The sequence below is a fragment of the Aethalodelphis obliquidens genome, unplaced genomic scaffold (genome assembly GCF_003676395.1).
Source record: "Aethalodelphis obliquidens isolate GAN/ISIS:26980383/991018 unplaced genomic scaffold, ASM367639v1 scaffold6, whole genome shotgun sequence".
In the NCBI taxonomy this organism is placed as follows: Eukaryota; Metazoa; Chordata; class Mammalia; order Artiodactyla; family Delphinidae; genus Aethalodelphis; species Aethalodelphis obliquidens.
Genome location: NW_020837950.1, coordinates 40,141,392 through 40,156,043, shown reverse-complemented (window position 1 = coordinate 40,156,043; position 14,652 = coordinate 40,141,392). Strand labels below are relative to the sequence as shown.

General features: G+C 49.0%; 1 protein-coding gene across 2 annotated transcripts in view; it reads left to right on the top strand.

Moving 5' to 3' along the window:
• Positions 1-14,652, top strand: part of LOC113618963 (janus kinase and microtubule-interacting protein 1) — a 101,469-nt gene that overhangs the window by 1,181 nt on the left and 85,636 nt on the right. The gene's annotated exons all lie outside the window — the stretch shown is intronic.

Sequence of the window (14,652 nt, the reverse complement as noted above, 5' to 3'; positions counted from 1 at the left end):
CATCACTCCACCCTCCTGGCTTCGGGCTCCTGAGCCGGCCTCGTCATCCCTGATAGAGGCTGCCTCCCAGGCTGGAGCCTTTCGCCTAAAGACACCCCCCTCGCCCCCGCACACACATACACCACCACCACCATCTCCCCTCGCCACACACTCTAGTCTACCCTTCTGACTACCTTCCGCCGGCCTCTGCCCAGCTCTCTAAGCTCCAGAGATACTGTATCTAACCCTGGTCCTCCTCCGCCCCCCACACCCCTTCCATGCACACTCACAGGCACACTCTCCTTGACCTTTGCTCGTGCTCTTCCCTCTCCGGGAACTCCCCTCCTTTAACTGGACAGCTCCTTCTAGAACAAGGCAGGGAGAGCCCCGTGCCCCACCTGAGCTTTCCTGTATGGCAGAGCTGGACATACTGCTGCCCTATCTGATGGCCTCCGCCTCCCAGACCAGACTAAGAGGTTCTGGTGGAGGGCGGAGGAGCCTAAGCCCCTCGCAGAGGGATCCACCCAGAGTACATATCCGGCCTAAGTGGGGGGGCCTTCCGCCAACTCAGGGTGACCTGGTATGGGGCGGGGCTGTGGAAGGAGTTGGCTTCTTCTCCAGGGCCTTGGGCAGGTGGGTGGCTCTTCCATGAGCCCGGATGTACGAAGAAGAGGGACAGGTTTGGGGATGGGGTGGGATGGTCAGCACTCCCCCACTTCCCGCCCCCAGGATGCTTGCCCAGCAGGGCATTGTCAACTCCCAGAGACCTGCTGGTCTGAGCAAACTTTTCATTTTGTACAACTCGATGGAGGTTTATGGATGGTTGCACAGTTTTTGTTGTTGAGACGCCTGCATGTGGTCTGTAATGCTGAACATCTCTGCTCAGAGTCTGGGGGCAGCTCTTGCCTTGAGTCTTATCACAGCAAGAAGCCCCTCAAAGGGTCAGAGTGTGGGTCCCACAAATGAGCTCATTGCCATTTTCATCCTTCACCAACCATCCATGGCTCCCACTGCCTCCATGACCTCACAAGTTCCTCACATCCCGGCTTCCCTGGCCCACCTCTTCCTCTCCCCACCACAATCTCAGCCACACATGCCAACTCTGTGTCCCCGGATGCATCTTCCCACTTAGGTTTTCCCCACGTGCTGTGTTTTCTCCCAGAAATGATCCCCTCCTTTGTCTGTCTGGAGAACTCCTATTCATATGACAAAGCCCAGCTCTCATGTTACTTCTCTGTGGTGTTCCTTGACTCTGCCAAACGGATTGTGTAGTTCTCTCCCAGAACCTTATATCTGTACGTTGTATAGTATTTGTGTCATTTTTCCTTAAGCAGACCTTGCCCACCAGAGACTAGGGGCACAGTGAAGTCTGAGAGGCAGCCCCTCTTTGGTGGGGCTCCATCTTCCTGGGGAGGCCTTCACACTGGCATCGGTACTGCCAGCGCTGGAAGAGAGACATGCACAGAGGGAGAGAGCATGACAGCTGCCTTCCCCCGACCTGGAGGCATCATGAGGAGGAGGCATGATGGAGCCCGCTGTCTTAGCACAGAGCAAGTTGGGGCTGGAGAGGAGCGGAGGAAGGAACAGTTTCTGAGGAAGGCATAAACCAGCAGTGATTGCCGCCGTGTGCTATCGCTGTTTACCTCCCCGAGGACGGGCTCTCCCTCTCTCCAGGCTGTAGAGCCAGACTGCCTGGGTTCCCCTTCGGGCCCTGCCCCTTACTCATCTGCAACTGGGCAAGTGCTTCCCACCTGGGCTTTCTAACTAAAATGGGATGCCTTCCTCAGAGAGATTGGGGGTGACTGCAGTGTATCCTGGTTCTTCTCTGTCGGCCTCCTTCCCCACTGTGGTTGGGTCAACCTGCAGGGCTTCTGAAGCTGGACTCACCTGTGCCTGTTCCTTATGGCTGTGTGATCTTGGGCAAGAGGATTAACCTCTCTGAACCTCCATATCCTGTACAAATGAGGGCAGTGGTCTGTCTTTGGCTGAGTTGGTGTGAGATCAGAAGTGTAGTCTCTGGGCATTGGAAGCACTTAAATAAGTGGTCATGACAAGGAAGGAGGGTGTCATAAGTGATTTGAAAAAGATAAATCCTTTAGCTTTGTCACAGAGCAAATGGCCTGGTTGGAGGCCCTCTTTGTCCTTCGCAAGCTAACAACGTCACGCCAATAAGCTAAATATTCAATAAGCAGGAATGAAAGATGAAAGGGGTGGGTGCCGTGTTGACTAATCCCAACTGTGCAGACTTGTGTGAGAAGGTGCTGAGAGCTACATGCAGGAATCCTGAACTCAGAGTCCACTGGTCCCAGAACAGTTCCTTCGATGCCTCTTTCATCTAGACTTTCTCCCTGCTCAGTGTTGGGGTACAGCAGTTACAATAATTTCCACCCAATTCTTAGGAAAACTCGTTAAAAAAATTTTTTTTATTGAAAGATAGTTGATTTATAATGTGTTAGTTTCAGGTGTACAGCAAAGAGATTTAGTTATATATATATATTTCAGATTCTTTTCCATTATAGGTTATTACATATTATTGAATATAGTTCCCTGTGCTATGCAGTAGGTCCTTGTTGGTTATCTATTTTAAGGAAAACTCTTAATGGAACTAGTGATCATGAGCGGTGGCCACCAGCTAGGTGAGGTGGGCTGGGAGGGAACAGGGCTGGGTTAGAGGAGCTGCATTGAGAACCACCTCACACCTACTGGCTGTGTGACTTTGGGCAAGTCACTTAACCTCTCTGTGCCCAGTTCCTTTTCCTGTGATGTTCACATAGGGAAAATAGCTCTCTATTGTTGCTTAAACTCCCACTCCTGCCATGAATTATCTCATTTAAACTGCACAGCACCAGGCAGGGTAAGGATTATGTGAGGCCCTGACAAGCAGGGGCTGTGTCTGGAGGTGGAGCCAGAGGTGGAATTAAGCAGTGTGTGTGTGTGTGTGTGTGTGTGTGTGTGTGTGTGTGTGGGCGGGGGGTGGGGGGGGTGTTTCTCACTCCGGAGCTTAGATGTTGTTCCATGAAGCATGCTGATTCCAGTAATGGAAAGAAAACCTTCCTACAGGGCTAGTGTGAGAAATCAATCAGAGGAGCCTTCTCGGTGCTTTTAATAGAAACATGTTCTCTTAAAGGCAGTAGTAGCTATTGGTGTTGCTGTAGCCTGAGGTTCAGAAAAAAACCCCAAGGCAGACTAGCAGTGGGACCTTGGTTTGCCACTCTAGCCCTGAATGCCTTCTGAAAATGTTTTCTTTGCTTATGCCTTTCCAAAGCCAGATGGACAGCCCAGGGACTATGGGCCAGCAGGGAGGGGCAAGGACAAGGAAGGGGGCCCTGAGGGCCTCATGGTGTGAAGGGCAGGGGTCAGGAGCCCCTCCTGTGGGAGGTGGGAGGGGCACGAGTGCTTGCAGAGAGTAGCTCAGGAGGTAATTAACATGCTGGTTCTGAATCAACCTGAAAGCAGCAGAGAGAGGGCGCAGGGGTGCTCAGAGTGAGGGAGGGGCCAGCTCCCCAGTGGGGACAGTGGCTCTGTTCTTGTCTTTGGTGATAGTATTTATTTTCAGAACCGCAACAAGGAGTACTGTGCCTTTCATTGGTCTACAGAAATGAATTGAGATAAATGCTGTTTTTCTTAATTGTAACAGTTAACATTGGCTGAGCACTTACCAAGTGCCAGGGTGTCCGCAAGGTACTGCTCATCGGCCCACTGCTTGATTTTGTAAAGAAAGTCTTACTGGTACACAGCCATGTCCATTTGTGTACCTACTGTCTATGGCTGCTTTGGCTCTGTACTGGCAGAGTTGGGCAGTTGGAGAAGACACCAGTAAAGCCAGAAACATTTACTACCTGGCCCTTTGCAGAAGTTTGCCACCCTCTGGTCTGGGCTCTCCCCCTGGTTTGAGTTCATTCAATCCTGAACACAACCCCAGAGGGAGAAGCCCTGCATTTCCCATTTTACAGGTGGACACAGAGAGGCTGTGAAGCCTACCCAGGGTCACAGAACTGGTAACTGGGGAAGCAGGGATTTTTTCCAGCAGGGGAAGAATTTATATTTTTTATTAGCTTCTAACAGAATCTTACCATGTTCAAAGAATGTGGTCTGTATGATATCTATTTTTTAAAATTTGTTGATAGTTTCTTTATGTCCTAGTACCTGACCAATTCTTAAAATATCTTTGTTTCAAATATATATAATATTTAATATTAACCATTTCTGAGGGTATAGTTCAGTGGCATTAAGTACATTCGCATTGTTGGGCAACCATCACCGCTATCCACCTCCAGAACTTTTCCGTCATCCCAAAACGGCGGCCCATGTTCTTAACCATGACTCCGTCCTGCCTTGTGGGAGTTTTGTAGAAAAAAGCAAACATCAGCAGCAGCATAATTTACCACAGGAGGCGTTGATGGCAGCCTTGGGTTTGAACGCCGGCTCTGCCGTATGCTGACCGTGGAGGATTGCCTGTACCCTTTGAACCCTCCACAGTTCAGTGTCCTCATTTGTGAAATGGGAATAACCCCAATCCCCATCCTTGCCATCCACGTGGGTGTAAGGATGAAATAAAGAACAGAGGTGGGGCTTCCCTGGTGGCGCAGTGGTTGAGAGTCCGCCTGCCGATGCAGGGGACGCAGGTTCGTGCCCCGGGCCGGGGGGATCCCACATGCCGCGCAGCGGCTGGGCCCGTGAGCCATGGCCGCTGATCCTGTGCGTCCGGAGCCTGTGCTCCACAACGGGAGAGAGGCCATGACAGTGAGGCCCACGTACCGCAAAAAAAAAAAAAAGAACAGAGGTGAAGACCCAGCCTTGTGTGGTGGACAGTCGCTGTGATGCTGTTCCCTGGAACAACCACACCCTTAATCAGTCGTTAGGTCAGTCTGTCCTCTCTGTGTGGCTCGCGGTGTCCCCTTTATCCTTTCCAGGTCTTGGAATCATCCTCAGGACCCGTCATGTGTCCTAAAGCCCCCAGCTGGACCTCAGAGGACCCATGTGCTGTGTGGAGGCAGGTTTCCTGCTGTACTTTCTCCCCTGTGGCCCAGAGCTGGCTGAAGGGCCACTTTAGGGAATGAAAGGAGGTTCTGTTGTGGCCATCCCGGGGCTGCCAAGGGCTGCCCATTGTAGCAGTAATGCCCTTGTGTGTGCCAGGTCAGGGGATGCGCTGGCTCAGCCTGCTGGCCCCCAAGCCTCCACCTCGGCTGCATTTTGATTCAGGAGCCCTGGACTGGCCCCTCGTCCCTTCCTTAGGGCTGGTAGGGGTGGGACACCCCACTGAGGAGAGTCCTGCTTCCTATGGAGGACAGGAAGACCGTGAGTATCACAGGCGTCGATAGTGGAGGTGAGAGTGATCTGGTGAAGTATCAATAGCTTTCTGCTTCTTTTAACATTGGAAAGTCCGTCTTCTCTCTTTTCCTTTTCTATTCTGGTACTTCTGGAGGCTGATCACTCCTATCTGCTTTCTGAGACACGGGGTTTTATTTTATTTAACAGGATCATGACCTGACCGTTCTGTTGAAACAATTCTTTTTTCCTCCCCTTCCCCTTTTTTAAAAAATTGAGCTGAAATTCACACAATGTAAGATTAACCATTTTAAAGTATACAGTTCAGTGGCATTTAGTACGTTCACAGTGTTGTACAGCCAACACCTCTGTCTAGCTTTAAAACACTTTCATCATCCCCAAAGAGAACTCCCTCCTCGTGGAACACTCACTCCCCCTCCCCGTCCCTCAGCCCCTGGCAACCACCCATCTGCCTTCTGTCTCTGTGATTTCCCTGTTCTGGAATTTCATATACATGGGCTTATATAATATGTGGCCTTTTGTGTCTGGCCTCTTTCGTTCACCATCATATCCTCAAGGTTCACCCAGGTCGTAGCATGTATCTGTACTTCAGTCCTTTTTGAGGCTGAATAATATGCCATTGTAAGGATGGACCACATTTTGTTATCCATTCATTTGTTGATGGACTCTTGGGTGGTTTCTACCTTTCGGCTATTGTGCAGAGTGTTTGAGGCGTAGCTTCAAGCGTTAAAGCTTTCTTCTTGGGGCCTTGGCTACCAGGCTTCTGTTGTGGTGCTTCCACTCTCTCCTCCCACCGCTCACTGATTCATCCGTTCAGCCACTCAGCAGATAGCTATGAATGTGCCCTCCTTGCCAGGCTCTGTGCTGGGAACCTCCAGCCTTCACTTGCTCTCGACATCCGGAGAGTGGTTTGTAGATCTCTCATTTTCCAAGCCAGAGTGTGGGAGCGCCCTGAGGCAGGGGGGCCCGCCAGGGGCCAACCCGGTGGCCCAGAGAGGCACCCGGCGCAGCATAGGGGGCCTTTCTGATGGTTCCTGGAATGCACTGGACTCTCCTGCCCAGAGTGTTGTGTCTGCTGCTTGCCGCCTGGCCTGTTCATCTCCCGCCCTCACCGGAACTGGCTTCTTCTCACCCTTCATGTCTCAGCTTAAATGTCCCCTCTTTGGAGAGGTCTTCCCTGCCCTTCTCAGGTAGATGCCTGCCTTCCCGCTCCACTGTTATTCTCCCCTCTGGCACCCCGTTTCTTCTGAAATCATCATGATCTGAAATGCATTTTGTTTCCCCATTTGTGATCATTCCCCTGGTCCTCCTGAGCTAGAATGAAAGCACCGTGAGGGCAGGAACCTCGACTGGCATGTTTTCTATCTCTCAGCACAAGACGCTGGCATGCAGTAGGTGCCCAAGAAATAATTGTTGTTTTGCTTAGAGCCAGATGTGCGTTAATTTCCTAACTCCACCTTGGTAGCTCGGTGATCTGGAGCGTGTTACTTCATCTTTCCAAGCTTCCCTTTTTTCTTCCGTTCAGTATGGAGAAGGTTCAGTGTCCCTAGCTCTTGGGGTTGGCGTGAAGGTCAGAAATAACTGTGCAGACGTCCCAGAGCATGCTGGTGTACAGGAGGTATGTGTCAGGTGGTGCTGCTGACACTGGTGGTTCCAGAAGTACTGGTCATAATGATTGTGAACGGGCCTCCTAAGCCATACGTTCACTTGCCCTGGGGAATGGAAAACACACACTGGCTTTCAAAGACTTTGTAGGAAAAAGAGAATGAGAAAGATCTCAGTAATAACTTTAACACTGTTGACTTGTTGAAACAAAACCCTTTTGGATATGCCGGGCTAAATGAAATGTATCATTGAAATTAGTTTCGCTGGTTTCTTTTTACTTTTTTTTAATGTGGCTGCTAGAAAATTTAAATTTTTACCTGGGATTCACATTGTATTTTGGGGGGCAGTGCTGCTCTTAGACGCTATGCTCCTCAGGGGTAGGGACCAGGCCCAGAGGATGGTGGCTCTGCCTTCTGTGAAGTATGTGGCCCTGGGCAAGTGAGTTACATTCTCCCATGTTTCAGTTTCCTCCTCTGTAAACAAGGCGCTCAGTCTGATAACAAAGAGTGACAGTGCACATCTGGGGGCCTCCTGTGTGCCCCCGGAAGGAACTAGAGCCCCAGGAAGACCGGGCGCGGCAAGGTCCCTGCCCATGGCAGCTTTCATTCTGAGACAGGGGAGACCCACAAATAAAACACAAACCCCATCACCAAGACTGTGACTGTTACCTGGAGAATATGAGGAAGGAGACTTGGTAAACAATCGCAGGGCGGTGAGAGCTGGGTCTCTAGCTGGGAGCCCTGAGGGCAGACCTCGTGAGGGGAACAGGCTGGGTCCACATACAGCCTGGTGCGTGGTAGCCTCTCTGTAACTGGCGGCAGCATGATTGGATGAAGAGCGTTGGGACCCTCTTCTGAGTCGCCTCCACTCAATGGCTCTAGCGTTTTTACTCCCTCTGCATAGAGTAACCACACCAGAATTCTTCTGTCCTCTGAAGAGTTTGCATGTTCATTTCCCATGGTCTCTGAAGGCGGAGATCTCTCCATGCTTCTCAGAGCAGTGGGCAGGGCTGCCCAATGGCCAGAGCTGATTGGTCGAGGGAAGCTGATTCTCAGGGCCTGGCAAGACCACCTCCATGTTTTGCACATCTCCTCTGCTCCAGACCATATCCCCACGGCTTTCTGCCAGACCTGGGAGGGAGTCTGGGTTGAACTCCACTCCACACCCGGCCAGGAGCCTCGAGGGAGACAAAGCACATCACCCCTGGGTGTTCTGGTGTCCTGGGGGGTCACACCCCTCTCCCCAACCCAGGGTGCCATGTGTTCCACGTGGAGAGATGCCCGTGAAGGGCTTTGTCCAGGTTTTGCAGGGGTCAGCGAATATTGTCCTCCTTGTCTTCTCCATGCACACCTGCCTGCGAGTTGCTGGCCTTCTGCTGCTGCTCGGGTGGGGACTGAGGAGTGGATCGTGCTGACGTGGAAGTGGAAGTGGGTTATTGAGGGCAACAGCGAGTCTTCCTCTCCAGCCCCTGTTGGGCCCGTACCACCTCATTGGTGAAGAATGAGTGACTTATTACCTGAGGTTGCCCAGGTAGAAATGGCAGTGAAGGGGGTCAGACCTCTGGCTACTCCAGTTGCTGATTACTTATGAAAAGAGTGCGGCCAGTTTAGCCTGTGTGCAGGGCCCCCATGGCCTGCTCCCAACTCAATTCCCATGTTTCCCCTGGTGAATTGTACCCCCCTCGTAAGCACTGTCCCTTCTTCCAGACCCTTGCTTGCCAGCTCCCTCTGCCAGGAATACCTCCCTCCCTCCCCCCCCCCCCCCCCCCACCTGTGAAACCCTGCAGGTTCCATGGCCCGGCTTGGATGGTGGAGCCCTAGGAGAGACCTGTTTGCTTACTCTACAAGTGAAGGTACAGTGGATGAGGTCACCAGGGCTGGATTAAGATAGGAACAGCCTGGAGGCAGAGAGGCGGACTAAACAGGCTTCCGGCACTCTCCTGATCTTGCCAGGGTGGCGTGGCCTGCCCCTGCCTCTCTCCTCCCAGGCCTTCAGTAGAGCGTGTTTCCAGCTGTACCATCTGCCTGCCATTCCTGACTGAGCCGGGCCTGTGTACATGCTGTTCCCTCTGGCAGATCTGCCCATTAGCCTTTCCTGCCCCCATTCACCCAGTTGAACATCCTCCACGTGTGCTTGAGATCCACCATCAGCCTTATTTCCTCCAGAAAACCTTCCTTGACAATCCTTCCGCATCCGCAGGCCAGGTCAGCTATGTCCCCAGGGTTCCCGGTGCTCTGAGCATCCCTCTGTCACTGTCCTGGATTCTGTATTCCAGCTGCCAGTGACTTGTCCAACTCTCCCACTAGACAGAAGGTTCTGGGAAAGTAGGGATGCTGCCTGGTTCACGGTGGGATTCCCAGCACCCAGCACAGGGTGAGGGGCACAGTAGGTGGTCAATCACTTTTGGGCCTTAGCCTTAATATTTGCTGTTTATAGTATTATGACTGAATTGTTTTCACTTCTGGGCCAAGAAAGGAAAAATGAATATGTTTCATATTCCTATAATGTTCGTGTTGGGAGGGACTGTAACCGGGTGCCACAGGTTCTTCACTCTGTTGTTTGCATCAGGTCCACTCTGCCCTCAATAAGCCCCGCTCCTTTCTCTGTAGCAGCCTCCTCTAGTGACATCAATTCTCCAAACCTCCGACCCCTCAGTACTCGTGGTTGAAACACCCCTGGTGGTTCTATCAGCCCAGAGATGACATTTGTGAAGTTTCTGTAGAACTCAGTAAAGCTACCCTTCCCCTGCACACGGGGATTTCACGGCCTTGCAGTGCAGCCTGAGTTTAGTTAAGGGCAAAAAAAAAAAAAAAATATTAGACAGCTGTTCTTCAGAATCCAAACCATGTTCTTGTGTTCACAGGTCATATTTCTTGTTAAACTGGTCTGATGTTTCCATTTCTCCCAAGCTGCACCTCAGAATACGCTTTGGAAGACACATCTTCTTTTTGGAAGTTGGCGGGGCTGCTCTGTGGGCCAGGGCAGCTGGGTGAGTGAGCTCATTAAGCCTGGCGGTAATTGAGTTTCTGCGGCAAGTCTTGGAGCCTTTCAGGATCAGGGCTGGAAGAGGTTCTTTTGCCAACCAGACACCTTATTTAAACAAGGGCCCGGATGCCCCCAAATTATGCCTAATCTGTTTAAACTATTGGGCAAATGGGCACTTTACTTTTAGTATCTATCTCTCCCTGGAAGTGCACCAGATACCCAGGATGAGCCCAGTTTATGAGCGCCTGGGCATTGCAGATCCCCTGAGTTTTCTATAGGCATGGCTAAAGGTGAATGCAAGACACTTCATACCAAATACGCAAACAAGTCCTGTTGCTGGATAGGATATCGGAAATTGGGAGTGTTCCAGTCAGAAGATGGGGGAGGGGTGCTGGGTGCCCCAAACCTCAGGTGTTCACAACATAAATTGTGAACTGGGGATTTCACAATTCACAAGCTCCCGGATTGTAGTTTCCCTTCATATTTGTTGATGAACAGAGGGCATTGTAGGTAGGTCAACTAAGAGGTCAAGTGACAAGGAGATGGGGGGTGGGTATTAAATCACTCCCTGGAAGGGATGTGGGCCGATCAGTTTGTGGTGTCTCACCTGTTCATCGTAGCTGGTATAGAAAACCCCTCCGCTCACCAGATCTTTGTTAGCATCTGTGCCAGGTGTCTGTGAAAGCACTGCCACAGCCCTTGAAAATATCCATGCTGTGGACTCTGTTGTGAATTCCAACCATCCTTTCCCACCTTGGTCTGAAGCACTGAACTGTTATGACACTTTGTATCATCCCATGTCATGAAGGTGGTCCTCAAAACACCGTGAGTGGCCCCATGCCTCCTCTTTGTGGGAAGGTCAAATTCTAGCCTCAAATTGTCCAACCCAGGAATCTGGTAATGGACATTATTATAGATGATGTTCTATGACTATTGGGTGAATAATTCATTTGCTCCTGTTTACTGGAACCAGAGAGAAAAAAATCATGGTCGATTAGAAAATGAACCATTTTAAGAAACTAAAAATTGCTGGAGAGGTGATTTTGTTATCTGAATTAAAAAGAATAAGCTCTTTGAAGTTCTTGCTGTGACATATGCCCGATTCATTTAATGCAAAAGAACACAGTAAAGGAGGAATGGAGGAAGTAAACTGACATGAGACGTGTAGAAAACAAAAAGTAAAATGGCAGAGGTAAACTCAACTGTATAAATAATAACATTAAATGTGAATGGCTTAAACAACCCAATCAGGGACTTCCCTGGTCATCCAGTGGTTAAGAACCTGCCTTCCAATGCAGGGGATGCAGGTTCGACCCCTAGACGGGGAACTGAGATCCCACATGCCGCGGGGCAACTAAGCCTGCATGCCACAACTACTGAGCCTGCACGCCGCAACTACAGAGCCCACGCGCTCTGGAGCCCGTGTGCTACAACTAAAGAGAAGCCTGTGTGCCGCAACGAAGATCCCGCGTACCACAACTAAGACACAATGCAGCCAAAAATAAATATTTTAAAAAACCCCAACCCAATCAAAACGCAGAGATTGTTAGAGTATATTAAAAATGATCTAACTATATGCTGTCTACAGGTGACATACTTCTTTAGGCTCAAAGATACAAATAGGTTGAAAGTAAAAGAATGGAAAAAGATACATCATGCAAAGAGCAACCATAAGAAAGCTAGAGTGACTATACTGATATCATACCAGATAGATTTAAAATAAAAGATAGAGATAAAGGGCTTCCCTGGTGGCACAGTGGTTGAGAGTCTGCCTGCCAATGCAGGGAACACGGGTTCGTGCCCCGGTCCGGGAAGATCCCATATGCCGCAGAGCGGCTGGGCCCGTGAGCCATGGCCACTGAGCCTGTGCGTCCGGAGCCTGTGCTCCGCAACGGGAGAGGCCACAACAGTGAGAGCCCCACGTACCGCAAAAAATAAATAAATAAATAGAGATAAAGAAGGACATTTTATAATGACATTTAATAACATTTTACAATGATAAAAGGATCAATCCATTAGGAAGATATAACAACTAGAAACACACATGCATCTAACAACAGAACACCAAAATATCAATATTTGAAGCAAAAACTGATCTAAAAGAAGGGAGAAGTAAATAATTCAGCAATAATATTTGGATACTTCAATACCCTACTTTCAATAATGGATAGAACAACTAGACAGAAGATCAGTAAAGAAATAGAAAACTTGAAGGACACTATAAACCAACCAGACTTAACAGACACCTAGAGAATACTCCACCAACATAAGAATATACATATACACATATATATGTAGAATTGAGGTATAATTGATATAAACCATTATATTAATTTCAGGTGTATAACATAATAATTTGATATTTGTATACATTGTGAAGTGATCACCAAAATAAGTGTAGTTAACATCCATTGCCACATATAGTTACCAAAAATTTTTTCTTGTGATGAAAACTTTTAAGATCTACTCTCTTAGCAAGTTTCAAATATACAATATGGTATTACTAACTATAGTCACCGTGCTGTATATTGCATCCCCATGAATTGTGTATTTTATAACTGGAAGTTTGCGCTTGGTGACCTCCTTAACCCATTTTGCCCACTCTCCTGTCCCCCGCCTCTGACAGCCACCAATCTGTTCTCTGTATCTATGAGGCTGGTTTTTGTTGTTGTTTTTTAAGATTCCACATATAAGTGAGATCATGTGGTATTTTTCTTTCTCTGTCTGATTTATTTCACTTGGCATAATGCCCTCAAGGTCCATCCATGTCTCACGAATAGCAAGATTTCATTCTTTTTTTGTGGCTGAATCATACTCCATTTTATATCTATCTATTTCATAGTTTCTTTATCCATTCATCTGCTGACGGACACTTAGGTTCTTTTAATTTCTTGGCCATTGTAAATAATGCTGCAATGAACACGGGGGTGTGTTTATCTTTTCAAGTTAGTGTTTTCATCTTCTCTGGGTAAATACCCAGAAATGCTGGATCATGTGGTGGTTCTATTTTTAATTTTTTGAGGAACCTCCATACTATTTTCCATAGTGGCTACACCAATTTACATTCCCACCCAACAGTGCACAGAGGTTCCCTTTTCTCCGTGTCCTCACCAAGAATATATATTCTTCTCAAGGGCACGGGGATCGTTCTCCAGGATAGACCATATGCTCAGCCATAAAACAACCTCGATAAACTTGAAAGGATAGAAATAATACAAAGTGTGTTCTCTGACCACAATGCAATGAAATGAGAGATCAATAGCAGCAAAGACAGGGCCTGGTCCATAGCTGATGTTCAGTTCCACCCTTGTAAGCCTGATTTCTACAGCCCCCGCTTTTTCCTCCCACCTCATCCTGCACCTCATTACTCCTAGCCACCTCTTTGACCCCAGTGAACTACTGACTTCCTTACCCACTGTTTCCAGATTCCATGTGTTTGCTGCCCCAGTCCCTGGAATGCCTGTTCCTCTGCCTTCCCCCATCCTTGCTGTCGTAGGAGGACCTACCTATCCGGGCTTATGGGACCACCTGCCCTAATGAGTCACAGTAAGCAGAGTTTGTAAAGAGTAGATTAGAGCAGTGGTTCTCCAAGTAGGGTCCTGGGCCAGCAGCATCAACGTCACCTGGGAGCATTTTAGTAGCGCACGTTCTCAGGCCCCACCTTGAGGGGCTGAGTCAGAAATACTGGGTCAGGGTGTAGCAGTCTGGCAATAGTTTATTTTCATATTTATTTTATGACTCTAAACTTATAGTGCTTCACGTCACGTCAGTCCATGAGAACAGTGAGGTTGCCTTGATGCATGTAACTTTCAAAATGAAAAGTTTGGGGTGACAGTAGTATTCTTAACAGCCATGGCACCCTGAGTGTTAATTGGGCTTTGTTGTGGTTGTGAAAATATTCTGTTCTCAGAATCTTTACCTACCACATTTGCAATCGGTAAGGTTTTTGTCAACAACTTGTCTTCTAGTTTCAGGATCCGTTTTGCTGGAGATGACAGGAGAGTCTTAACCCCAAGACGTGTATAAAACTGAGTATTCACCTGGCAACCCAGGTCCATGCAGTGGCGTCTACAGAGGGTTGACATTTGATGTGCAGCTCATTTGAGCTTGTATGCCGTGTTTGTAGTTTAAAATGATTCTACCTATAAAAAACAGAACCAAACATTTCTTGCTCCAGAACCCTGATCTCTGATACCCCTGAGCCTCTTCAGGGTGGACCAGGGCTCCATGGAATGTGGTTTGAAATCCAGGCCTGGTCACCATCTCCCAGTGCCCCAAAGTTCTGATGGTTCTGCTCTGTTTTAGGTACTGGCCACCATCCCTTTGCAGACACCTGTGTCTCTGTGTTGTCATGTGCCCATCAGTATCACATTGGTTCTGTCTCAACCTCCAAGCATCCTCATGTTCCTAAGACTGGGCCCTGGGAAGGAGGAGCCTCCAGGACTGTCACTGACTGAACTGAGCTCGGCTGGAGAAAGAGCTGCATTAGGACCAGCACTTGCTTCACCCCAGGTCTCTGTGAACAGACCTTGAGGGTCCAGTGCTCTCCGAGGACAGTCTGAAGGATCTGCCCACCCGCTCCTTCCTCAGAATGGCTCTTGAGTTATTGGGAGTATTTGGGAAGACAAACAGTCATACCAAGAAAGGCTGATGTCTTTCAGAAACCACACCTGGCTGTGTCACCCCTCTGCTCGCTGGACTCCGCCGGTCATGGGATGAAGCACACACTCCTTGTCACCACATCTGTGACCTCGTCTCTCGATGCTCTTGCTTTTACCAATTATCTTAGTCTGC